This window comes from Diadema setosum, chromosome 2 (assembly GCF_964275005.1).
Source record: "Diadema setosum chromosome 2, eeDiaSeto1, whole genome shotgun sequence".
NCBI classification, from domain to species: Eukaryota; Metazoa; Echinodermata; class Echinoidea; order Diadematoida; family Diadematidae; genus Diadema; species Diadema setosum.
The window spans coordinates 22,413,877-22,441,785 of NC_092686.1; the positions used below are offsets into that span (position 1 = coordinate 22,413,877).

Genomic DNA, 27,909 nt, shown 5'->3' on the forward strand with positions numbered 1-27,909 from the left:
CTCCTCCATCCTCAGTTTGGTCTACATGAAGCCTCACTATACCGAGGTAGTCCTCCCCATCAGACTCGGACTCTTCGTCTGAAGGGATGGCGGTAACCTCATCATGTACCCGGGTTTCAACATGAACTTCTGGCACTATGTTATCAACAACGCTCCTGGGATCCAGGACTAGCTGCCGCCTGTTAACCCACTTGGTCTCTCCTCCAGACGCAGGCCGAATTTGGAATAGATCGTGATGAGAATTGACATCCACTACGACAAAGGCAGTGTTGTGAAATTTATCCTGCAACTTATGTCGCTCCGTGAACGCATGGCGCTTGAGGAGGACACGATCACTCACTTTCAACGAGTTTACCGACATATTAGGTTTGTGGCGTTGTTCCTCCTTGTCCGCGGCTGCTCGAAGCCTGGAGGATACCACTTCATGTACCCGCTTCATCACAGATGCTTGTTTCTCGATGTAGTCTTTGTTCCAGTCACCGCTAGCCCGACCAATCAGCTGGTCCAAAGGTAGGACAGGCTCTCTCCCGAACATGAGAAAATATGGTGTAACTCCGGTTACCCTATGTGGGGTCGTGTTGTACATGAACACCACGTGGGTGATCATTTCAGGCCATCGCTGTTTCTCCATTGGGCTCAATGATCTTAGCATGCTGCAAAGGGTCTGGTTAAAGCGTTCTACCTGCCCATTCCTAGATGGGTGATATGGGGTGGTTCGCGACTTTTTCACCCCACACAGTTGACGTATCTCCTTGATCAGGACACTCTCAAAATTTCTGCCCTGATCGGAATGTATCCTCAAGGGTACTCCATAATGACTGAACCAGTGCTCCCGAAGAACTTTGGCAACTATCCTTGCCGTCTGGTCCTTACATGGGACCGCAAAAGCAAACTTCGTATATGCGTCGGTCATCACTAACACGTCCTCGTAGCCGCCTCTTCCCTTGTCTAGCTTTAAGAAATCCACAAAAAGGATCTCGAGTGGTTTGAAGGCTAGGAGGTGGTGAAGTGGGGGCCTCACCTGTGGGGTTGGTGCTTTGGATGCTACACATCGGAAACACTGCTTGATATGTTCTTTTACGTGTTGCTGCAACCCTGGCCAAAAACATCTCTTCCTCAACAGACTGTAGGTCCGACCCATCCCCTGGTGACCCCATTTGTTGTGGGCTGCCTCCAGCACCATACTCCGAAGCTTCTCTGGTACTAAGAGTTGTCTCAGCGGCCCAGAAGTCTCCTCAACCTCTCGGTAGAGGACACCATTATGCTCACCAATACAATCCCACTCTCTGATCCATCCTTGTAGACCGGGTGTCCCTTTCTCATACTCGTCCCCTGGTCGCCAGTGGTTGTTGTACATGTCTATAACCTTGGATAGGATGGGATCCTCTTTTTGGTAGTCTCGTAATTCCTTGGGGGTGAACGACGGCAGAACACAGGGCCAAGTGTCCCCTCTCTCGGGTGCAGGATGGTCAACAGGACCTGTCAGTTTCCGGACTCGGATTGGTCCAGTGGGTTACGTGATGGAACTGGCTACCTCAATTGACAGGGCTATAACCTCTTCTCCCGACATGTCAGTCTCTGGTGTTTCTGGTCGTCTACTCAAGGCATCTGCACACTTGTTTGTACGCCCAGGCCGATACTTGATTGCAATGTCATACGAGGCCAGCTGTGCCACCCATCTCATTTCCGTTGCACCCAACTTAGCACTCTTCAGGTGGGCCAACGGGTTGTGGTCGGTCCACACAACACAATGGGATCCAGCAATGTATGGCCCGAACTTTTCTGCTACAGCCCATTTTAAGGCTAGAAGCTCCACCTTAAAGCTAGACAGGTTTGGGTAGTTCCTCTCTGCCCCCCTCAATGTCCGACTGGCATAGGCGATAGGGTGAAGCTTCCCGTTGTCGTCCCTCTGAAGGAGACATGCATCCTGCTGCTTGTCTTCCCACTTGAACGAGTGGTTCCCCGCTTTTCCCTTCTTGCCGCCAGTGAACTCCTGGAGTGGGCCTGCGATCCTTGAAAACCCGGGCACGAACCTTCGGTAATAGGAAGCCAACCCGAGGAAGGAGGACACCTCTGCTGACGTGTTGGGAACCGGCCAGTCTCGTACTTTTTCGATCTTCTCCTGATCTACTGCAACTCCAGAAGCAGAAACAACGTGGCCGAGGTAGTGTACCTCGCCCCGGAAAAGCTGGCACTTCTTTCCTTTTACTTTCAGACCAAATTTGTCTAGTCGGGTCAACACACAGTCTAATCGCTGTAGGTGTTCGTCCGTGGTCGTCGAGAAAATCAGAATATCATCCAAGTATAGGATGATCTTGGACAGGTTCAAATCTCAAAAAAATGCTAGGGCTGTTTGTGAGGCCCTGGGGCATCCAGAGGAACTCGTACAAGCCCCAGGGCACTCGAAACGCGTTTTTTTCCACATAGTCCGGGTCCATCTTGACCTGAAAATACCCATGAGAAAGATCAAGGGAAGAGAAGTAGGTAGCTCCACCCAACGCTTCCAGTGTCTCTTCTATCCACGGCAGCGGAAAGGAGTCCTTCATGGTGCGATCATTCAGTTGTCTATAATCCACGCATAGTCGGAGTGTCCCATCTTTCTTCTTTACTAGGACAACTGGGCTGGCAAAGGAACTCTTGGAGTGGCAAATGATGCCCTGGTCGAACATTTCTTGTAGCATGCCCTTCACTTCAGGCATGAGGTGAGGAGGAATCCGTCGGTAAAGGAGGCAGATGGGTGGACCATCAGAGATATTTATCTCATGAGGAATAACGGAACATTCTCCAAGGTCGAAACTTCCCGCTGAAAATACGCTTGCGTGCTTCCGCAACAATTGCGTTGCAGCCTCCAACTGTGTGCCCTGTAATCCTTTCAACTGCACCCCGACTGGGAGGGATGGCCCCAGTAATGTCATTTCAGCCTCCTCTGGGGGCTCGAGCACTCGAACCGATGCCTTTGCATGCTCTTGATCATGGTTGCCATTCTCTAGCACCACCTCTTCTACCATGACTACAAGGTCCTTTCTGTCGTCATCCACATCTAGAAGGACCTCGCTTCTAGTTTCAACTTGGGAAGCACTGGCCACCTGCATGTCGGTTCCCAGCACTAACGGCGTCGTAGTCCGATTAGCCACAAATACATCGAGCTGCCCTTCCTTGACTTGATGGCAACCATCATACCCTGTCGCTTCATAGCCTAAGTTACGGGAGATAGGTATTGCAGTGAGTAAGACAGTGTCCTTTACATACGGGACCTCACATTGCACCCTCCTGACTGTGCAAGGCGGGATGATCTCCTCCCTCTTCACTCATACAGGGGCCGTCGTTCCACTTCCCTGGGGTTGGTCAGGTTGCGCGGCATATCTTAGATTGTTTTGGACAAGCTCGAAATCCTCTGAACTGGAGCAGGCATCCTTCGGTAATCCTTGCAAAGCTCTCAGCACATTACATCCGAGAAGGATCGGGAACTCCTGCTGTCGGCCTTGTCGGTTATCTTGGTGATCATCCACGATCAAGAAGGCAGCGTCAATGGTCGCGGTGCCAATTGTAATTGGTGCCTCAACACATCCATGGATGGGGATGTGTACTCCATTGGCGCCAACCACGGAAATTAACCGTCCGACCTCGCCCATCTCTCCCATCTTGTCAACAAGATCCTTGCGGTACACAGAGGCTGGTATGAGTGAGGTCTCCGCGCCAGTGTTGAGGACACATCCCAGCTCCACCCCCGCTATCTTCAACTTCACCGTCGGACTCTTAGCGAGTAGTTTTGCCCTCCACCTTTGTTCGACGGCTTCATCAATTCCACCCATCGCGCTGCGAACATTTGAAGGAGGATGTTGATTAGGAGTGGTTTGGGCCGGCCCTGGCGCGTCCTGTGGTGTTCTGGGTGGTGCCCCCTGTGGGCACTCTGCTTTTAGATGCCCTTCTCCTCCGCACTTGAAGCATCGCCTGCTGTCCGTGCACTGCAGTGACAGGTGACCCCTTCGGCCGCAATTGAAGCAGAAGAGCTCCCCACTCTCCTGCCAGGGCCTTCTTCTTTGCCCATTGTTACATTTCATTGAGTTGCAGAGTACTGCGAGCTCCTTTCGAAGTTCTCCCACTTCTGCTCGGAGCCCTTGAACTTTGCTATTGCCAGGGCTTGACGTCACAGCATCAACGGATACCCCCTCTTCAGCCACCTCCCTTACGGCAGATCTTGTCCTTGGGGCCGTTTCTTCGCCTTGGAAGAAGGAGAGAACTTCCTCCCGCATGTCAAGAAATGTTTTGGTCTTAGATGCCATTTCTATCCTCCTCAGCTAGCGCTGTACCCACTTCTCCCAGGCACCCCGGACAAGGCAGTCTTTGAGGATTTGGTCCTTCAGTCTTTCCAAGGCTTTCCGATCATCTTCAGTTTCTGCAGCGTCCTCTATATGGGCATATAACCGCATCAATTCTCGGCTGTAGTGTGCGAGAGACTCACCTTCTGTCTGGGTGCGGCTATATGGAGGCTGGCGCTAAGCTGTGATACCGATGAAGGTGCGCCGGATAACGATCGTAGAACCTCTATGATCTTTATGTGGTCCTCCCTCATGCTTGTTCCTCGGCAAAGCAACTCATCCTTTGCAGGTCCCGCCAGGTGCTCCAGCAAAGCTCGAGCTTTAGCCTTGCCTTGCAGGCCGTATCTTCTTGCGTAGCTCTCGAGGTCTTTTATCCACTCGCTCAAAGCCGGGTCTCCGGGACTGTGTGGCGTCCCACGGAATTTCCCAAGCTTGAAACCGGGTTGGGATTGGTGTACACTGAGACCTTGGAGTGTGCTCGTTAGGGCCTGCAGCATCTCAGCCATGGCCTGTCCACCGGCGCCCTCTGTAGACATTGTAAAATACTGAGAAACAAAACAAGGTGGCAATGGTATCAATAATTATTAACAATGTATATGGTTCACGATACACTAAACTGTAAATCCTCCAATTCTTACACCGAATTTAAATTGTACACGAGAGTGTCCCTTCTCTGCGCTGAGTACTCTTCCAGCGCCTCTTTCAGCGGTCCTCCTTGCTGCTCTAACGTAAACAGTCCTTCTCACAACGCGGAGTGCTCTTCCCACGCGAAAGTCTGTTTTCTCTGTTTCAAGGATGGCCCTCTGCGTTCAGGTTGGCCGCTCCGCTGCTCTCTAGCAGATCCTCAGTTTGCTCTGCACCCGTTGCTGCTCCAGCTGACACTGCTCTCGTTGCACCTCGACCACAGGGGTTTGGTGAAGATTTCAGGATTGCCGTCTACAACGAAGATAATCCCACCGCTGCCACCAAAATTCTGTTGTGTATTCACACCAGATTTGAACAGTTTATGTTCTGGGTCGGGACGCAAAGTATGATGCGAAACTTCGTCGTTTAGGTTCAATGGTCTTTTATTATCTCCAACCAAAAACCCGGTTTTCGTCCAGATAAAGTCATCTTTGCGCACAAATCACCATTTATAAGCACAAAATCATGGTTGCAACAAAAGCATTCTCTCCTCGAGGGTGTCCGGGAGGCGAGTGGTCATCAGCATGGGCTCGCTTGCCGCCCAAAGGAAATTTCCTACTTCACCCCATTTGGGGCTATATTCCTCCGCGATTATATTTGATTACTATAATTTAAAAAGCAATCCCACCCCGTTACTCATTAAATTACAAAGCGTATTCATTTATTAATCACTCATGTGTATCATTTTTTCTTTCTTACATTTATCTCAATCCTAGAGCCGATAAAAATCGGCACTTTATTCTTCAAATGGTGGAATATCATAATCATCTTCAGTGAAAGGGCCGATTCCCAACTTAAAGCTGCACAACACTCTTTGGTTATTCTTAATTTTCTCATTTTTCTAATTCCGACACAATCATCATCAATTATTGTAAGTGGATTGATAGGTGTCGTCTGCTTTGCTTTGCAGCAAAAGGGCTGTTGTTTGTGGTACACCTGCTGTACATTACATGTATTGACCATATCTAATGCCAATGTTGTAATTATACCCGTATGTGCACTTATTAAACCACCTCAAATTATTGTGATTTCTGGGTGTTTTTTTTTTTTTTCAGGCCAATAGTGTCTTCAACTCTTTGGCTAACTACACTATTCAATCCTCATTATGTTTTGCTATTTGATATTGTATAGGAATAAAGATGAATATCCAATATTATATAGGAATAAATGTGAATATCCAAATGAGAATCGGTGCATTTAACCAGTCAAATAAATAGACCCATGTGGGACTAATCAACTAGACTTTGGTTGTGGCTTAGATGGCAGTGTCATATTAGGTAATGTGTGTTTATATACTCCATACAAATGTATATTGCCTGCTGTTGTTGATAACTTCCTGTCAATTCGGTTTTAGAGAAGTTTAATCTCAAAGAGAACTGGGCCCTGCTTTATGAGGAGTTATAATTGATTACATAGTTGATTTCTATCATAAGTCTGTGACAGCCTGTGTGGTAAGAAATTTATAATCAGTTATTATATCTTTTGATAAAATGGGGCCCTGAGCTAATATCCAGATGCATGTAATGACTGCCACGAAGACCAGAGTTTTTTTGCTCCCCTCTGCTCTGTGCATGAATGTACCCCTTATTTCTACTGGACAGCTCATATTCTTTTTTCTCTCCCTTTCACAAAACCCATGTCTTTGTTATTCTCTGCCATCAGGGGCACTCTGTGGCTTTCGTTTTCTCCCTTGACTCCAGTTATCAATCTGTCCTCCTCTCCTGATTTCTATTTTCTTCTATTCTTTATCCTCTCCACCCTCTCATTCTCGCTCTCTCCCCTTCTTTCACATACATGAACATGTATATGATATACATTGTGTGTGTGTGTGTGTGTGTCTGTCTTTCTCTGTGTGTGTGTGCGTGTGTTACATTGTTACAACAGTGTAGTACCAGTACATGACACATATTACATGTATTACCTTCCTATTATTTGAATGGTAATGAATAAATACCATACAAAAAAGTGTGTGTTTGTGTGCATGTCTGTCTGTCTGTCTTTCTGTTTCTCTTCTCACTATCTCTCTGTCCTGTCCTTCTCCTCCACCTCCTTTTCCTCCTCCTCGTCCTCTTCCTCTCTACCCCGCCATCCCATCCTATCTTACTGTCTGCAGCCATCTCTCGTCCCCTCGCCCACTTGAGACAGGTAGGGTCTTTTGGGTCGCTGGCATCAGCTGCGCTTCCCATCACAGCGGCCGCACTGTGCGGTCTCTCCCCCAGCCAGACGGGGTTAAGACACGATGTCAAGTACATCTGTCTCCGCCTCAACATTAGCCCACTATGCGATCACCGTTTGAAATTAAAAAGAAAGCGATAATAGAGAGAAAGCGGAAAGAGGAAAAAACCGCATAACATGCACAACATGGCTTAAAGGGACATCATCGGCGGATACTTGTATCCGGAGGGAAAATAGAAATGCAATACATGTATGTATTACGTACAGCATTGTCCGTGTATCAATCTTGGTTGTGTGTTTATTCTTGTCGACAATTCGTGGCGACAATTCTGCACAACCTCTCTTCAGGCTGTACACCAATATGGAAAGTATAACTGGATGTGATGGAGGGCGCATGCACTTTCACTGGCAAGGAATACATGTATGTACACACCACACATAAGCGGTAAGAACTGTAAGTTTATATCATCATATCTCTTGGGCAATGTTTGCCCTCTTGTCTACTGCACAAAATTCAAATATATTTCGCGGATAATTGCTGCTACTGTTTATGAAATGCGTCATATCTTTCAAGATATTGACGCCGATTTGCCATGCTGTTTTTCTATGGTGCACCGCGGAAGAAGATGTAGCTCTATGGAAGAACTGAGTAGGCCCTAAGCTTTATATTTCAAATACAATGAAACCTGTCTGTAGCGGCCACCCAAGGGAGCCGAAAAGGTGGACGCTGTAGACAGGAGGCCGCTAAGACGGGTTCGACTGTATATGGATCCTATCTTCTCAAATCATAGATCCCCATTCCTTGAAGTAAGATTGTACGAGTACAGTACTTGGGTTTTGTCACCAACACCCCTTATCCTTTTCCATCCCATCTCGCTTCCCCATCATCATCCCACAAGCCTGTCATCCCATCGCCGTTCTCTCTCCCTCCTCCTCCTCCTCCTCCTCCCCCTCTTTCTCCCCCAGAGTCCTCCCTCTCCTCTTTGTAGATCGACAGGGGGATGATGAAGGGGGGGGGGGGAGGATGCAGAGAGAGAAAAAAAGTGTGTTAGTGTGAGTGTACGTGCGTGCGCGTCACAAAGTTTGTATTTCTGTGTGAAAAGCAGTCACTGGAAACGGCCGGAAGTACTTGCCCTCGCGAAAAAATGCTTGAAAATCTGTTATTTTTTAGTCTTATTTCAGCGTCGATCCTCCCAAGAGTGATGATAAATGGGGTGCGTGGAAGAATTAGAACCCGGCTGATCGAGGTGTGGGTAAACAGGAACCGTTAGAGGGATTATAGGCCCTACTTTCACTTCCGCGCTCTTGTGCATACCCAATTAAGACTTGACTGACAGCCTAAATTGACCACACGCCCGACCTGGAATGACCCTTCACGACCCGGAGGTGACTTTACAGGGGTCAAGCTTCCATCATATTTCATAGAATCTCGGTTTGGGACGAGAAATGCTCCTTACCCTAAAGGGGTGATAATAATTGTGTTTATCGTGTACTGCATGTATGTTATAAGGAAAATGACATCACACGTTGCCAATTCACGGATTTAACGAGCTGCATTGACTGAATATGATTATGGAAGAAGGAATATGCTACCAATCATAATGCGAAACGCATATGATATTGTTTTTGTGAAAATATGATACCATTTTTCCGAAATGGTGATTGTCTGACATAGAATTTTAATTGTCAGGGTGAAAATGATTGATTAGTAATTTGGAATTTAAACAAAGAGGAACACAACGATAGCTCTATATATTAAATCGTGTATTTTAAGCAGATTTGTAATTGGCCAAATTGATAGACTATGTGACATTCATTGATTTCATTATCATTTCGTGTGGCATCTCTTTGACATTTCGTAATGCAAACGGACATTGTAAAATCGGTGTAATTAATCGAAATCCCAAACAGCCTAATGCAGTTTCGAAGTTTGTAGCTATGACAAAGTGTTATATACAATTTAAAAGATACATGCTCTTTCATGCACTTAGGTATACTATATAATCTTTTAAAGGTTTATATAAATATAAACTCCAAACGCATCATTAGCCTTATAGCACAAATCTAATTACACCTTAGCCTTCGGTTTTGGTAAAATAGAACTGCACTTGGGCGCTATATACATTAATTACACAATTATGTACACTACTTGTAATACAACAGGAACGGCGCAGTGTTTTCAAAAGTGTGGGGGCCCACTTCCGGGTTTCATGAGCTAACAAAGTGATGACACCTTATGTATTCCTTTGTATGGTGCACAAAAAGTGTGGGGGCCTGAGCCCCCACGGCCCCCACGGCTGCGCCGGCCCTGTACAACAACCCATCCATCCATCCATCCATCTATCCATACATGCATATGCATACATGAGTAGATAGATAGATAGATAGATAGATAGATAGATAGATTGTAAATGTGTATAAATGTGTATGGCTATTTTGACTGACAGTAGCAAGGTTCTTCTGCACGTGGAAGAGCTAAGGTCCCATAATATTATATCACTAATCCTGTGTGCCACATTTATTTCCTGTTCATACAGTAGGTATGTGTGTGAAATTTGTGCATATTTTGACCCATTGACACAGCAAGGGTTAATTACACAGATTCAATAACATCTTTCCCCTTCTAGTCTGCTGTTGTTCCCCAAATACATTTGTATTTCCATGACAAAATAAATCGAGTCATTTCTAGTACCAATGTTACGACCAAAATCACTCCGAGAATGATCGCACAAAAGAAACAATCAACTAATGTCCAGGCGGTTTATTAACAGTGATATGGTGGATACAGACTCGTAATCGGTTTTCACATCAGTACAATAATGATCAATAGAAACAATTATAAATCGGTAGTGGAATCACTTACACGTAGTACAGCCAAATTTGAAAGCAAGTAATCCTTTGACAGTGTCCAGATACGATGTTCGATGCACAGATGAATGATCCGCGATGCACCGATGAAGGATACCTCAGACGTAAATCCAAAGGCGCAGGTTACGATAGTCCACGGTATAGATCCGGGGTAAACTCCACGATATATGTCCACAGCGAAACGTGCAGAATCCAAATGTTATGATGACCACGTCCAGTCGATGCGTTGAATGATGATTCACTTTATAATGTCCAGCAAGGAATCCAGCCCGTCACAGCTTTGCCGTAATAATGTCCGTTGACACTAAAATATGGAGTCTATCTCCAACGTAGGCAAATTAATTCTCTGCAGGCAAAATGTCTCCCAGGCCTTATCTCCACAAACACAGTTTATATAGCAGGTCAGCAGGTAACACAGGACTGACTATAACAAGTCGCTTCAGAGCCAGAAGTGACGTAACTCTCAGAGCAGAGGTGTTGGGTACTCTGCCTACTTCAGAATTTCTCCGGCTTATATACTATCCATTCACCCCTTTCTAGTACATTCTGTAATTTTCTCCAACCTGGGGCCACATACCTGAACATACTAGCAAGTCCAAGTTCCAGGAATCCTGGATGACTCACTGCCTAATATGTGCATAACATCATTGCCAAAATTAACTACCAATCACATTGGGCTACAAGGGCAGTGCCTCACTCAGCCAGCACTTCCTAGAATTTTCTGGAATGGGTTAAATCATTCTAGATTGAGTGAGATATAATGTATTACTTTCCTGTCACATGCATACATGTACTGTAGCTACATTGTATACCACATAGAAAATTCTCCACTGATCTGGTCAGCCTGTATGTACTATATCTATATCATAAAAATGTTCTCCATTAATCTGGTCCACCTGTGTACATACCCATTAAAACAACCATGCACACAGCCTTGACACATTTACATAACTACTTGTGTGTACATTTGTGACACCAAGCGCAATACAAATGCTTACATAGTATCTGAGTTATCGAGTTTGAAGAATCAAACGTAAAAGAAAACTTATTAACAGGTTTACCGCTATCCGCCTGCAGAGGTCGTGCTTCAAATTGGCATAGAAAAAACTTGAGAAAGAACCAGGGGGAAAAAAGGCCGGTCTTTCCCCTGAGCCTTACACCTTTCATTAGCGCTCGATCGCTTGTGCTGGGAGCATACCAATCGGAGCACCAACCTCCACATTTTCAAAGACAAAGCATTGCTCACAGCTGAGTGAATAATCAACAGAGGAGAGAACTGGGCCTCTTATTTGGAATTTTAATTCTGGAATATATGTGTTTTTCTTTTCTTTTGTGAACAATTATCCCGTGCCTGGCAGAGAGAAGTGAGGTACGTTGTCGCTGCATCAGAAACTTGAGGATCCCACCGACTTGCTCGTTCCCCGTTGTTCCTTCTGCTGTGTGGCTTCTGGCGAGGTAAGTTAAAAGGCATAATCATCCCAAATTTGTTGCTGAAAACATCACTCACGTTTCAATGAATTTGACTTTTTCTTGTTTCATTTCTAAATCATTTCCCCTATCAAGGAACAGACAAGCACAAGGTATATCTACCATATCGATTATAATATGCAGCACATAGATGTTATAAAAGAGCGAAAGCTCGTTGAAAGGAGAAGGTACCTGAAAGTGTACCACTTCTCAAACTCTGCTATAAATCAATGCATTGATATAATAAACGAAGTAATTCTAAGTGATGCACTGGGTCATCGAGTGCGGCGACAAGTTTGTATCGTCTGTCTTTGCTATGTTGCTGTGACGTCACTGGCGTAATCAGCGTGAGGGCTACTACGATTTAAAAAAATAATCCGTCACCTGATTCGAAAATTTCGACTGCAAAGATGAGTAAACGCCATTTCGGATGATAGTACATTGACATTTTCCTTTTTTTCTCTCAATATGTCCGATTACAATGAGATTACTGCTTTCAGTGATAACCACAGCACTTTTACTTCAGGGTAGCCTGAACTCTTTTAGCACGAGGTCTTTCAACAGTGAAATCGAATAACGGGACAGTTAAGCATTAATTTTGCGATTCGTGCCTTATTATCACCTCAAATGCATCATTTTCGGCCACGATAACACGATTACTTCATTTAAAGAGCGTGTATGTATAATCCGCTAGTTTTATCTCTTCCTTCCGACAGTCCCCACCCCCCCCCCCCCGTCCCAAAGTTCATATCATAGTTTCACTTGTCAATTTCACAACTTCCATCCAGCTTTCTATTTAATATCATAGATATTTTTCACCGTGAAGTCAGTGTTATAGCACCTTTCACTGCATTTCACTACTTTCATGTATACTGGGGTGTGTGTATATGAGTGTATAATTATGTTTGTGCGTGTATGTTATGTGGGTGAGTGGATGAAAAACTGGTCTTGAATGGTATCCCCCGTTTTCCCTCGTTGTAGCATCAAACCAATGGAGGAGCAATGGGAATTCGGTAAAGTCAGCCCCTTGAACACTAACAAGTGACGGTCCAGTAAAAATCGGGTTACTGTTTTACTTACCGAAACTCTTAGTTTATTTTAGTTTCATACTATTCCGCTTTAATAGACAAACATTGCACAAACAATGCAAACAATCTATTAGAGATAAAAAACAGTCAAACTTGTCTATAGCGGCCACCCAATGTAGACGAGAAAAAGTGGCATTTATAGACAGGTGACTACTATAGACAGGGTCGTTAACATGACATTTCTCTCGGGGAAAATTGTTTTTAGTAGCCGTATACGATAGGTGGCCGCTATGGACAGGTGGCTGCAAAGGCAGGTTCAACTGTATATATACATAAATGTTCATCAAAATCAGATAGAAGAATCCGACACAAGTATAAAAAATGTAATAGTTTAGTTTTAACTCTGTTTCTACAAAAGAAAACAAAAATGTCAGTCACAATCTTAGATTGATGACGTCATCGCCTAATTCTATATATCATTAGATTGTACATACAGTTTTACGAAGTATAATTTTGTGTTCTACTATAGCACTATACAAGTATTATCATCTCTGAACAGCTCCAAATAATCTTAAGCGTATAGGATTAAATTTCTTCATAAATAATTAACCATGTTAACTTCAAGCTGGGAAGCCTATTTAGTGAAGATTTCAGAACAAGCTGTATAGTTGGAGACTACTCACTTGATTTAATGTTAGGTAGTGACATCGTAAATTTGTTCAAGTTGCTTGTATAGTGTGATTGTGACATAGATTGTTGTTCACAGAAGTAAATGAAACTTTAAGAACGTGTAAGTTCTTTCTTTACGTCACCGTTCTATTTCTTTATTCTTTTCTCCATGGATGAACATCAGCTTTGCTATTTGGCTATTTATTCTGTGTTATGTTTGTTTTAGAAAAAATAATGAAAATAAATGAATTAATTGAATTGAATTTGAGTTTGAGTGGATTTTTGGTTAAAATACTATAGTGCTCTGTCTGATAAATTGATAGACATCGATGTACACAAAAAGACTTCACCTCTACTCCGACAGGGCGACAAGTACGCCTGTCCTCTTCTCGTCTCCGAAAGTCTAATGAGGAAAGAAAGATATAAACAAACCAATAACTTGGGATGACCAATGACGAATAACAAGATACCTCCCGAGGACTAGATGTTCTCGAAAAAAAAAATCACTGCCAGTCTTAAAGTCTTCATAAATCTGCTATCATACTTAACGAATGAATTTCTTCCCTTGAAGAGAAGCGAAATGACAGACGTCCTGAATATAGGGCGAGAATTGTCTGTCGTGTCCAGCCGGCCTTTGCAGGAGAAGAATGAGGTCATCGCGCCGACTAATATTTGTTTTACTCCGGGGAAGAAGGATATGTTTTATGATCTTGTTCTGATATCCGATAAGTGTTCTCCCTCCGTAACCCTAGTCAACTTATCCAAACAGTTATGACGAGAAACGGACGGGTGAAGAAAAACAATGAATTGACCTTTCTAACTATCTGTCGGTCAAAGGGACCAAAATGTGTAAAATGGTCGTCAATATTGGCTATGAAACAGATGGGACCAGGAGGGGGAGGGGCAGGTGGGAAGAGATTTGAGCTGCAGAGGACAATGATAGTAGGTCTATGCTGATTCTTAAAGCAGATTAAAAAAAAAACAAAAAAAAAAAACAGAGATGATTACAAAGCCCCCTTTTCTATTATCTTCATAGAATTAGAAATAAACATTATATAGGAAGGTTCTAAGCGGAAGTGAATGAGAGGGAGAAGGGGCAGGGGGTTCATAAGTTGATAATGGAGATTAATTTTATTTATTTGTAGGCCTATATCATATATAGGCCCATCGAATGAGAATAAGACTGTCATCTGGAGGCGAAATATCTGACATAATGACTCTTTGTTAATAATAGCCCTTCCACTCCAGCTCCCCCCCCCCCAACAACAACAACAACAGCAACAACAACAACAACAAAATGGGGAGGGGAGCTCGATCCCCTCGAAACTTGGGAGGAGATAACGTGCATTTACGGTAACGACCTTGACTGACAAAATTCCCCATCACAATGCTACCGCCAACATTGCGTGCACTATGTTTGTATCTTTCAAGGTCATTCATTCTTTTTTCTACATACACGTCGTCTTGAGGGAGTGCTTTTAAATTTCTTTTGTCCACATGTGATGCTTAAACATTCATGGCTCAGATCTTTAGAATACACTTGCCGTGAATACAAGGTAAGCAAAGACTCGTCAGTTGTCTTTTTTTCCCCGAAAACAGAAAGAGAGCTATAGAATGCCAAGAAAACCCAGGGAGGTGCCAATTTAAAACGAAAAGACTACAGCGAGCATAGCGTGAGAGGAAACTGTGACTGACAGACAATGATTAGCAATATGATTGCTAAATTTTGCGTGACGAGGCCATGGACGAAAACAGCTGCATGTTGTTTGTTATTGTCAAAGTAACTCGTAACTTTCATTTCCACGAGTTCAAATTATTGTGGAAACAGTCGCTTGTGGATATATAAGGGGGATATATGCTGCAGAGCGTGCAGTTAAAGTTTCAATTTCTTGATTTAAATCAAGGCAATTGATTTTACGAATCATTAAATGTGTATGTATTTAATAAATGTCCTCTCGGAGTGCAATGCTTCCTCAGCAAGTCTCTCCAAATTTAAGACTCTTTCTTTTCTTTTATTTGTTGTTGCTGTTGTTGAAAGCATCATTCGTAAAGTATTTTACCTCTGTTAACCACCCTAATGATTCGTAGTGAGGGTCAAAACTGGACAGATTTTGAAGATGGGGAAATAGTGAGAGATACGAATTGAATAATTCTTTAAACATTGAATGAAGAAAATATTTTCTTCTATGATAATATCCAACACTGAAAAGAGAATAAACGCAAATTGCTGTATACGGCCACTGTGAGGAATATGCATCTTGGCGAATATTCCGACGGACACATGTAATAAATACACGTACATGCCACAAACAAACATCCGAAAAGAGAACGTCTCCGTTCACTATGCTGCCTGAAATGAGGCATACTCAAAGGTTTCTGCGCACTCTCCATGGCTTATTCGATTTCTCACACAGACTGCACAACGGAAGACTTAACATGTTTTGACAGGAAATTCCTCTTTAGAAGTTATAATGTATCTTAATTGAGTCAAATCATGGCAGCAATTAGCAACAGGTTTGCCCAACTGGAGGGGTTACAAAATATTATGTTGTTCAGAGACCCGTCAACGTACTATACAATAAACTGACAGACTGTTTTTGCACCCGCCTTGTTTTCGTCTCACGATTGATTGGGCCACGCGCATTTCCTGTATTAAAATAGCAAACTTTTAGGAATTCTTGACAGGTGACGGCGGAGGTATGACAGAGTGATTACTGGAGGTCTTTAACGTGTGACTGGAAAAAAGAAACAAAGAAACAAAAAAAAAGAAGAAGAAGAAAGAAACAAAGAAACAAACAAAGAAAGAAAAGAGATACAAAGACGATAAGAAAGTATATAGTTTTCATTAAGTGAATAGAATTTGTGAATATAACGGTTAACTGTGATATTGTCAGGCATTATACATTATCAAATATCCCTATCGACGCTGCACAAGTGTTAACTATAACGGTCTCAGAATAAATCACTAATAATTTGATGTAATCAAGACTTCGATAAGCACATGTAGAGCCTAATTCTCGTCAAGAATATGATTGTAACAATGTCTGCATCATACCTGCCGTGACTTGACTATGTGGTATCTTCATCTCAAAGCTATATATTGATAATACTTCTCTAATGTACAGATATTGTTTAGTCTCTTGGTTTTCACACTTGGTATCCTAACCATTAACAAGATCAATCGCTACTACCCACCGATTAAAAGTAAACCGTTCTCAGGTTTCTTCTCTGAAGCAAGCGATTTGTATCATCAAGTACTCCCTTACTTCCTTCCAGAGTCGAGCTACACCTTGACATTTAAAGAGAACGTGTTAGGCGCAATCACAGCCGTCAATACAACAACAACAACAACAACAACAACAACAAAAAACACCATATGAGAACAACTGAGATATATAGAAATCCGTCGTGAGAGATAACTTAAAATCTGAAGAAATCAGGACGTTAATAGAACAGGGGCAGGCTTACCCTATTATACTGCTTGCCCTTCACGGTATAAAAAGTAAATGACAAGTTACTAATAACCCAGCTTGTTCATTCTTCTGAACTTGTTATATGATGGTACAGATCAAATTTACTATCTTACTTATACAGAGAGAAACAACAAATGAAACACCTGCGAGGTCAAATAGGAGTAACATGATTAAAAAAAAAGACGTAATGATGATGGGGAGCAGTTAACACAAAACCGTGGAAGTAAGGGAGAGAGGGGGACTTAGGGAGGGAGGGAGAGATAGGAGGATGGGAGAGAATGCATGGTAAAAAAATGATAAACATGACATAGAAATAAGTAACCTAATACAAGAGTTTCCTTGTATCTTTGCTCTGTTTCAGTCAAATAGACGCGTATTCAAAAGAGGTATAAGCCTATGAGGGGAGGGGCAAAACTACAACTACTCTACCCTTAGGTATTGCGGCACAAAGGCTGCTTTAGAAATCATAAATGACAAAGGAACCCAAGCAGGCGAAGTACACACACAAACACACAAACTCAGGAGAGGGGGGGGGGGGGTCGTGTAGGATCGCAAAAAGGAGTAGGAATATAGAGACAGCGCCATGACGGCTAAATTTACCAGGACGAATGAATTTCTGGTATAACACTAGAAGAACGTTAAAAATGTCATTGGTGAAGATAGGTTTTTAGATTTTAAAAAAAAGTACTAACGAGTACAGTAGTAGTGATAAAATATTCGATGACGCATTAATCGCTAGACTAGACTAGGTATGCAAATATGCGTGCAAAACTTTTGACAACGAATATGGAAGACTAATAAGTGTAGTATATCGCATTCAAAGTCTGTTTTGTATGCATTCTAATGTAATAACTGCTTTATGATCAACGTTATAAACCACGTATCTGATTATAATAATTAGAATTAAGTACATGCAAAAATGAAAAAAAAAAATGATGTGGTGAAGACTGTACAAAACAATGTGGCAAGATTAAGTATTACAATCACAAACCAGTTCTATCCGAATAGTGAAACGCTAAACAGAAACAGCACAACCTTTCAACAATTTTGTTTGGGTCCCATCATTTCTAAGTTACCATTTCAAATGCTACATATTTTTTTTTTCCCTCTATTGTGTCGATGCTCGCGAAGAGTTTATTGAACCTTTTACCCACTGAAAGAGAACACTGGTCGTAAACCGACACGCCAAATTAAACTCATCTTTCCCTTGTGTATTATTGACTGCCAATTTACGTCTTAACCTTTCCTCCTTTTTCAGTCTACTCTGATCCATTAGTCTCTATTCAATCGTTTGGAAGAGTACATCAATGACAATCACAATAACTGTCTGTTCTGGTGGCCCTGCGAGATGTAACCAACAAAAAAATCTCTAGACACTGGTATGTTCTGTTTTTGACTTGGACAGAGTGAAGAGGAGACAGATTACTGGGGATTATTCTCTTATAAGGAAAGCCATTTTCTTTACTGTCCCTGACCTCACACGTGAGGGTTTTGACTGCTCTTCTATATACACTTCATCACGAACGGGGGAATAATGAAGGCATCTGAATATTATGAAGAGTGGTTTGTGATTGTGGTCGGCGAATGATGGAAGAGAATCGTACAAAATAACGAGAGAAAGAGAAATGGACAGGCAGAGGGGGAGAAGAGGTGTAAGGAATACATTTGAAGATATTGTAATAGTATAATATGTCGGTGAAATAAATTGTGGTGATAAAGATTGCAATTTGTCACGCAAGTATAAATCATTAACAAAAGAACACCAGTACAGCATCGGGGAAGCAACAAATCTGCCAAAGGCATTGTTGCGTCTGGAGTAGCCAAGGTGAAAAGCATGTTGTAATTTAACACGAGGAATGAGGAAAATAGGGGAAATGGCGAAAGAGAGGGTGGGAGGAGCGCCAGCCTGACAGAAATGGGTTTATAATGGAGAACAGAGATGCCAAGAAGACGAGCATGGAATCAAACGTCAAGGGAGAAAGGAGCGTACGTGGTTAATGCGGGGTCGTGTTTGTGGTAATCTTCCAGTTGACTCTGATTAATGTAGTAAACTAACAAAAAAGTAACAGAGTGGTAAAAGCTTTTGACATTTTTACTTGAAATCGGACATGAAATTGTAAAAGAATGTGATATATTGAACAAATATTGAAATATCAAAATATCCCGTCAGAACAGGATGCAGTTGGTCAATTGTCGACTATATGGAATCACTTTTCTTTTTCTTTTTTTTTTTGTGCAACGATGATCCATTGCCTCACCTATTATACGTGCACATTAACTTGGTTGCGGTCAGTATGTCAAAGCTTAAAACAAGATCCCATAACTTCGAAGCATCTTTGAAACACTGAGTTGACTTCGATTTCAGTAATCAAGGCAGTCTGCGAATTACTGCTGACAGTGATTTTCGTGCTTCAAGCCTTATGATAACACACAGCCAAAGGTAAAAAACAAAAACACTCAATTTCACGAAAACATTTCAATGGAACTATATACATGTACGACTTGTTTTCGTGGTTCTCGGTGAATCCTTAGATTCGAACCAGTTTTCTTCGAAAGGCAGACGTCATAAAGGAACCGTTGAACCTGTCCGCGTCATCCCGACGTCTTCTCCAGGTTCTTAGGCGGAATTTCAAACAACATGGGTGTCGTAACCCCGGGGCTTCCTAAGTTAAAACCTGTAACGGAAGCGGATTTGAAGTACTTATCAACCACAGCCCGTAACGCAGCGCCGCAGTGCCGACGCCAGGAGAAAGGGACTTCACCCCGTACAGGATACAATTACGTAAGAGAGACAGTCAGATGAGAGTTCAGATGATGCCTTACAGACAATAGAAGCTCAGCGCTCAGGGTCGATCTCGGGAAGCTTGCGGTATCAATGACAAGAGGAGGTCGTGGGAAGTCCACCGTCCTACTTTGAGCTTCAATTGCCGTGAATCATGTCTTTTGAAGACAGCTGTTTACAGAAAAATTGAAGGGGATGATCGCTTCTAAGAGATTCATCGCCAGCTTACAGATTTTTGTATCCTGTTTTTGCCCGGGTAAAGTCACATCACACGGTCTGCTGGCGTCTAGATTATCCATGGCTCTTGGATGGTGTTTCAGCATGATTGTTGCTGTGTAAGAAATGATGTAAGCTCAAAATCATTATATATTTTTTATTTTTATATATCAATGAGATGAAGGTGAGGCGGAGAACAAAATTCATTTCGCTTTCTTCAGATTTGTTAATGTCTGGACTGCTGTATGTTGGTGTTTTCTAAATTGTACTTTTCAATCGTTGATGCACCACATACCAAGTTCCTCAATCTCCGCATCCACTTTTCCAGACAGCTTTTTGAATTAGTGACGTTACAAGAGGACATATTTCTCATTCATGGCACGTCTGTGGCTATGGAAACAGCAATGACGAATGTGCGCTTTGTGAAACGTCCTGTCAGAAAAACAGACCTCCTGAATGGCCTTATACCGAGGAAAAATGGCACAATATTTTCTGTCGCAGCACGGTGCTGCCTGTTCAAGACAAAAACATTCACAGCACACCATGATGTTTGCTCCTCAAGTTTTCAAAGACAGAAAGAGGGAGGGGATAAAGAGAGAAAATGAAGGAGGGAAGAGGGCGATAGATGGAGTGGTGAAGGGTAAACCGCAGGGCCAAGTTCACTAAGCTGTTGGTGCTTCGTAAAACCAATTTTCATTTTGAGAACCGTGTTGGCCTTACGACGAAATCCCATAAACGGTTTCGGGGTAACCACTGCGATGTCTCCTTAAATGTTTCGCAAAGTTCCACGGAAGACATCAAAAAAGGTTTAGTTTTTACAAAATCTCTTTGAGTCACAGAGCATATGGGGATTACTCTTTGAGAGTACACACCATGCCCTTTTGACCGTTTTTATAGTTGTGTGCTCTTTCAGTATCTGCATTCCAAAGCATAATAAGAACAATTTAAACAATGATGTACTTGTTACATTTGTTGTACCCGGACTGTAATGTTGATAAATATTCAGACATGAAGGCATGCATTATCACCTCGGTTTGCTCATTCGAGGGAAACCCGCTAAGCCATTTTCATTCATAGCAGTTATAGGTGACATGTTTCGGCGAGTACCAGCAGCCCAGAATGTGACAACGAGTTGTACGTATATGTACAGATTTTTATACTCGTTAAAACTGCATCAAACTTGTCAAGATTATGGTATACTGACAAAGTCAGCTGCAAATACCTTCGAACACTCCCTGACATAACGTGTTGCTTTATAGATGATAGCATGGAGAATGAAAGCATCGTTCTCCTGGGGACTGCTTTGACGTATTTCGCTGCTTCCGTCTGTTTAGCGGTCCAAACAGAGTATGATGACCATTGCTATTTCAGTCATCATCATCATCCTCATCATTGGTCAACATCATCATTCCTTCTACTGCTTCTCTATCTTCATTTCGATCCTCCTCCTCCTCATCATCATCACCATCACCATCATTATCATCATCATCATCATCACCACCACCACCACCACCATCACCATCATCATCAACAACATTATCGTAATCAATAATTGTTGTTTCCTTAGCAATAATCATATCCTATTTAATCTGTTATTCTTCCGCTACACTCAGCCCCATGTTCATGAGACCATACTGTATGTCATTCCTTTTCATAAATTGCTATTCAAAACAGCAGACCCATTTGGTCCATGTGGACACATTGGTAGATGGCTCGAGTTTAGCCGTTCTTATCTCATCTCTTCAATCTGTTCACATCAGCCGTAGAAGAGTCAAGGTCTTTAGTAGACGGAGCTGTATTCAGGCAGTACAGTATCAATTTATATGATGTATCCAAAAAAAAAAAAAACACAAACTTTTAAAAAGACATAAAAAAAGAAGACGTCAGCATGAAGGTACTGTGTATAAGGTTGGTTAGCTCAAGAAGTAGTATATTAGATCTAATAGGATCCTAAAGAAGACTTTTTAGTCATGACACACGTCAAGGTAACATGAAGAGGAGACGTAATGTGAAATGAAAACGCCAGACGGATGCCCCTCACCCATAATTACAGTGGTATTATGACGTCATTATATTAGATAATCATTTGGGTTTTTCACCTTGCACTTAACGTAGAACAGCTCCAAAGTAAACGATTATGCCGAAGAAAAATGACTGACATCTTAATGATTCAACAAAACACATTTCTCTCCCATTCTACTGTCTGAATATTTACCGAACAGTAGTGCCGAAGATCCTTCATGTTTCTGCGGAATTCGTTTTCACATTTTCGTGAACGAATTTGAAAGTAAAGCATTCTACAGTTTCTTAAATTGATTTATTGTCTGAACAAGATTGATTGAAAAGATCGCAGCTGGGGCGAGAGAAAAGCAATTTCCTGTGGTTGTATGTTTTAAATGACAGTTGTGTGATCTCAGCAGCTGAGTCCTTTAGAGACATACAACCGCGTAGACAGCAGGTGATCTTCATGACCTAAACTTGATGAGGTCGAAACACGGCTGATGTCTTTTGACAAATCATTTTCATAAAATTTGTGACCCTTTGTCGGAGACGGGAGAGGTCTTGACGACAGATAGCAAGCACTCTTGAAGAGAGTTATTCTGAATCATTTTGGTATTCGAGATGGGGAATAAACGGGATTGCGAGCACCAACTACATTTAGCAGAATTTGCACGAAAAAACATCATTCCGTGGGTCCTTGAAGTCAAACCTGAAGTGTCATTGGGTTTCTGTTGTCCAATTCCATATAAGTTTGCCTGAAAGCGGTGAAGTAAAACAACTTGCGTGATCTGCCTGAGAAGTGGATCGCGCCGAACTCTGCCTCACTTGTAAGTGCTCAAGTTGCTTTACAAACTCACTCTTTGTTGGAATCTCTATTTTCATGTTAATGTCCTGATATGTTTTACACTGCAGTGACATGCTTACCAAATGAGTCACCTCATGACTTTTAAACGAGAATGAGCCTCGTGCGGTTCCAGAACTCTGGTTTCAGTGTGGTCCCTGTTTTGTTACACATACACTCTTCTCTTTGTTCGGAGCCGGCGCGCAATACAAGATCAGAAATCACTGAAAGCTCGCTCATTTTAGGTGCTAACCAAGAGCAATAGTCCTCATTTTCGTTTTATTAACAGTATGTGGTATGTGACACCAATCATGGTTGTATTATTTCGTTTTTCTGAGCGCTCATTGTGTTTAAGAAGACGGCGTTCAGGCTACTTTGGCTTTTGTCTCTCACAAGAGGAGGATAAAGGAGGTACAAGTTGGTCCTCTCAGTAATCCAAAGAGGTTCTTATTCTAGGGACGCATTGTTCGTGTAAGTCGTCTGTTTCGCTTGAAGAGCAAATTTGTTTTCTACTTTCCACTCTTTATTTGCCGCATCTGCACCGCCGGCGTCAAAGTAACCTGGCCCTTCCAGGCTGGTTGTACGTTGTTCATCATCGTCCCATATTGCAACTTATTCATTTCACTTTGATATTCCATTATTCACGTGGGAGAAAGTAGATCCATTTCAGTTACCTTGTCAACAGAGAATATGTAGAATCAAAGCGGAATAATCCCAAGTTTAATGTTTTATAAGGATATTCTGAAACTGCAAGGGGAAAAAGCAACAAAAACAGTAACAGTGTTGAAGAAGGCGATTGAATTTTAAAGAAGCCTTTAGCCTGCAGTGCAGACTAAGTATCAGCTCAATAGTTCCTCCTTTTTGGAGACAGAGATAGTTCATTGTGCTTCCACAAAAGGCCTATCTGCTTATACCGTGGCGCCTCGAACTTTTTGGCCCATCATCGTCATTGTTCAATGTTTAGAGATGGAGGCAGAGGGTGCTCTGATGGTGATCGAGAGGGGTCGGGATATCGGTAAGAGACCTGTCCAGTCTCAATCAAGGTTTTGCCAATTAGGTTTAGTGAAAGTAGATTGGTCTCATTGCAATTGATGCACACTGTGCTGATGGCATCAACATTCAGGAGCCAAATAGACCCTTGGGGAGGCGAAGTATCAATGAGATTGTGTCCTAGTGGTGTTTAGTTTGTGCAGGTGTTGCCGTAAGACGAGCTCTCCAGCAAGGATGATTACATCCACAACAACGACAATAACGACAGAACAAGATCTAGGGGGACAGGTAATATCTATTTAATATGAGGTAAAAAAAATATGAGGTAGCAAACTGGTTATCATGATGAGCCAATCATGGAAATTACAGCAGTGTTTAAATGATCGTGTGCTTTTATTCCATGATGTCCATTTGCCACGAAACCTTCCAAACTTCTCTCTCTCTCTTGATACCTATACTACAGGCCATGCTTGGAGAAGGGGCTCTGCTGAATATAATTAAGAATATGTCAGATGCTGTAGCTACTTCTCGTCATTCATTAAGAAAGAAAGGACCATCATGATGAAAGAATGAGCGCAGGAGTGAATAAAGATGTGTGCATGAATACCAGTAGGTCCTACGTGTGTGTCCTTCCGGTAGCACAGTGAACAGATTTTTGCAGAACGATTAAGGAGCAAGGGGAAAAAAAGGGAGAAAAAGAATACTACAAGTAATTCTTTTCAAATAAACCACTCAGCACAACTGAGCTCTTGTGCAAACACGGTGTCGCCACTATGCTTGCTCTGTACCCTCTTTCATCAGCAGGAGAAAAGAAAGAGCGATGGGTCTTGTAAAGAAGGATATCTCGAGAATTCTTTAAATTCAATAAATTCTAGCGAGACGAATCAATCGTCTTCTTGTTTTGACTCCTTGAGGAAAACGGCAGTCCTCTCGCTTATTAAGAGAACAAAGCAAGGAGCAGTCTGAAGAGACCGATTTTTTTTTTCCGGCGGATAGAAAAGTTTGGAAAACCTTAAAAGTTAGTGTGACAAAATTTCAATCAAGGAGCATGATTTGCACGGTGGTTCATGAGAGGTTTACCAGGCCACAACCCGAGTATCTACAGTATTTCGATTTGTCAGAAAATGACAGTACGTGTTCATTCTATTAAGCTCTAGGTAATTTGACAATGAAACTGAAAGCACTGATCACCCATACTCCTCCGCTCACACCACTTACCAAGTCTGGGTATGCGGGGTAGTCACCAGAGGCATGTTGACTTCTACAAAGGCTGATGCACATCTTCCTCCGAGCCAAAGTAGAAAGTTCGAGAGATTAGAGCGAAGTGAAACAAAACGCATATACTCAACATGAAGAGACTGAGTGTTGGCAGGACAGCTCATGGCAGTACATTGTATATCACTTTTTTTTTTTTTTCTGAAGAGCTGTCTTGTCACAATTTCAAACTTAAACTTGTGCAACAAGTGACATCATTTACGGCTATTGTTCGTTATTCTGAAGGTTCGTTAATCCGAAAACGATAAAAGGTTCGTTGTTCCGAAACATACAAATTCCATATGTCTCGATGTTCCTTATTCCGAAAACGAAATAGGGTTCGTTAATCCGAACATTTGTGGCGTGTATATTCCGCAGGTTCATTCATCCGAAACTGAAATAAGGTTCGCTGTACCGAAGGTTCGTTAATTCGAATATGAAAAAAAAAGCGTTTGTTGATCCGAAAACGAAAAGAAGATGCGTACACTGACTAAACTGCGGAATAAAGAACCAAAATTCGTTAGCGGAATAACGAGCCTTCGGAATAACGCAACTTATTTCAATACGCTGTACAGGATGTGGACGTGACCTTTGTAAGATCACAATTTAGAAAATTCCTTTCTCGGAGCAAACAAAACAGTCACTCTGAATACAGCAGCGGTCACGAGCGTCACAGTTACAAGTGCCCCGTCATGTCTTGGTGATGATTTGTCAGAAACCTTGACAAAACGATGGACACAGCATCTGACGAAAAATGATGAAAGACGAACAACCAGCAAATAGGAAATGATTGATGAGACAGGTTGCACCCTCATGACGATCAGCGATGCGCCTCAAAGTCTGAATCAAGGTGGCGTCAGAGAAGAGAGATTGAAATATACACTGTCAACAGACAAACATGATGTAAGCGAAAATAAATTCTTCACAACACCTCCAACCACAAAATTAACCACGGTCTCTACTGGCGTAGCCAGGGGGGGGGGGGGGCGATGGGGGCGGTCGCCCCCCCCCTAAGATTTGGACCGAGGAGTTGGGAGGCGGAAAAAAAAAATGCGTGTATACTGTATGCATGCACATGAAGCGGGTCTCCTTTGCAACCTTTCATCAAATAAGATATATTTTTTTGAATATTTCACTCAAAGTGTGCACCAGATCGTTGAATTTCAATTCAAAATATGCAAAATCTCTCGTGCTTGGGAGGGGGATACCCCCTCCCAAACCCTCCCCCTCTTTGCCGCTTTCCCTAGCTAAGTACACTTTTTAGATTAAAAAAAATTCTGAATAATTCTGAGTGCACAAGACTTTTCACTAATATTCCGAAAACTGAAGGTTCCCTCATGTATAAGGGGAATTTCCCCTTTTAATCGACCCTTTCCTCCCTCAGCCCCCCCCCCCATCATTTTTTTTTTTGATTACCCAAATGTTGATTCCATCAAATATGCTTATTATGCGTATACGAGATATCTCAATTTCAGCCTTAAAAAGATACAAGCTCCATCGGAAGGGAAGAGTGGAGATAACACTCGCCAACGCCTTCTTCCTGTTCCCCCCCCCCCCTCCATGCAAAGAAGTAGACTGTGGCTATACCAAGATCGCTTTATTTCAATTCTAAAAACGCAAAAGCTCCGCGAGCGGGAGGGGGAATCCCCCTTCTCCTAAGTTCTACCTCACTAGACTTTATACATACGCACAGATGGTGCACATTCGGAATAAGAGCTAAATTCCGTGATTTTAACACTTCGATGAAAAAGTGTTGCACCAAAAATTTGCACCAGATCGCTGAATTTCAGGTCTGAAAACGCAAAATCACCTTCGTGTGGGAGGGGATATGCCCCTATCTACACCCTCGTGTGCATGCTTTTTCTGTTTGATTGCTGAACAGACAGCGTTCATGATATTCAGTGTAAGAATTAATACAAGAAGACTAGTGTGTTTGAATTATACTGTTTTATAGGCAAATTGTTCAATAATAATCTACAATAAAATATACGGCAACCTTAAACAAGTGGGACTGTTTCAACTCGTTAAAACACGCAAAAACATGCATCAAATTGCACCATTTGCAACATCAAAATGCAAAAAGTTCTCACCGTAGGAGGGGGGGGGGGGACACCCCCTCCCACACCCTCCCCTACCCCCTCGCTCGCTCCGCTCGCTCGGGTTCAGTCAAGTTCGTGATATACAGTGAAAAGAATTAATACAAGAAGTGTATCTAAATTATACCATTTTATAGGCAAATTGTTCAATAATAATCTACACTAAAATATGCTGCTACCTTAAACAAGTGGGACTGTTTCACGTCGATAAAACGCGCAAAAACATGCATCAAATTGCACCATTTGCAAAATCAAAATGCAAAAAGTTCTTACCGTGGCAGGGGGGACACCCCCTCCCACACCCTCCCCTCCCCACTCGTTGGCTCCGCTCGCTCGGGTTCAGTCGCGTTCATGATATTCAGTGAAAAGAATTAATACAAGAAGTGTATTGGAATTATACCATTTTATAGGCAAATTGTTCAATAATAATCTACACTAAAATATACTGCTACCTTAAACAAGAGGGACTGTTTCACGTCAATAAAACGCGCAAAAACATGCATCAAATTGCACCATTTGCAACATCAAAATGCAAAAAGTTCTTATCGTGGGAGGAGCGGGGTTCAGTCGCGTTCATGATATAAAATATACTGCAATCTTAAACAAGTGGGACTGTTTCACGTCGTTAAAACATGCATCAAATTGCACCATTTGCAAAATCAAAATGTAAAAAGTTCTCACCGTGGGAGGGGGGAAACCCCCCTCCCACACCCTCCCCTACCCCCTCGCTCGCTCCGCTCGCTCGGGTTCAGTCGCGTTCATGATATTCAGTGAAAAGAATTAATACAAGAAGTGTATTGGAATTATACCATTTTATAGGCAAATTGTTCAATGATAATCTACTCTAAAATATACTGCAATCTTAAACAAGTGGGACTGTTTCACGTCGTTAAAACACGCAAATACATGCATCAAATTGCACCATTTGCAAAATCAAAATGTAAAAAGTTCTCACCGTGGGAGGGGGGAAACCCCCCTCCCACACCCTCCCCTACCCCCTCGCTCCCTCCGCTCGCTCGGGTTCAGTCGCGTTCATGATATTCAGT

The 27,909-nt window shown here is 42.5% G+C and overlaps 1 protein-coding gene across 1 annotated transcript in view; it reads left to right on the plus strand.

Annotated features, from left to right (window-relative positions):
* The first annotated feature begins 11,442 nt into the window (after positions 1-11,442).
* LOC140240881 (uncharacterized) overlaps positions 11,443-27,909 on the plus strand; it is a 78,677-nt gene continuing 62,210 nt past the window's right edge. The window contains exon 1 of the mRNA XM_072320663.1: positions 11,443-11,501. The gene's annotated coding sequence lies outside the window, so the exon portion shown is untranslated. The remainder of the gene's footprint in view (positions 11,502-27,909) is intronic.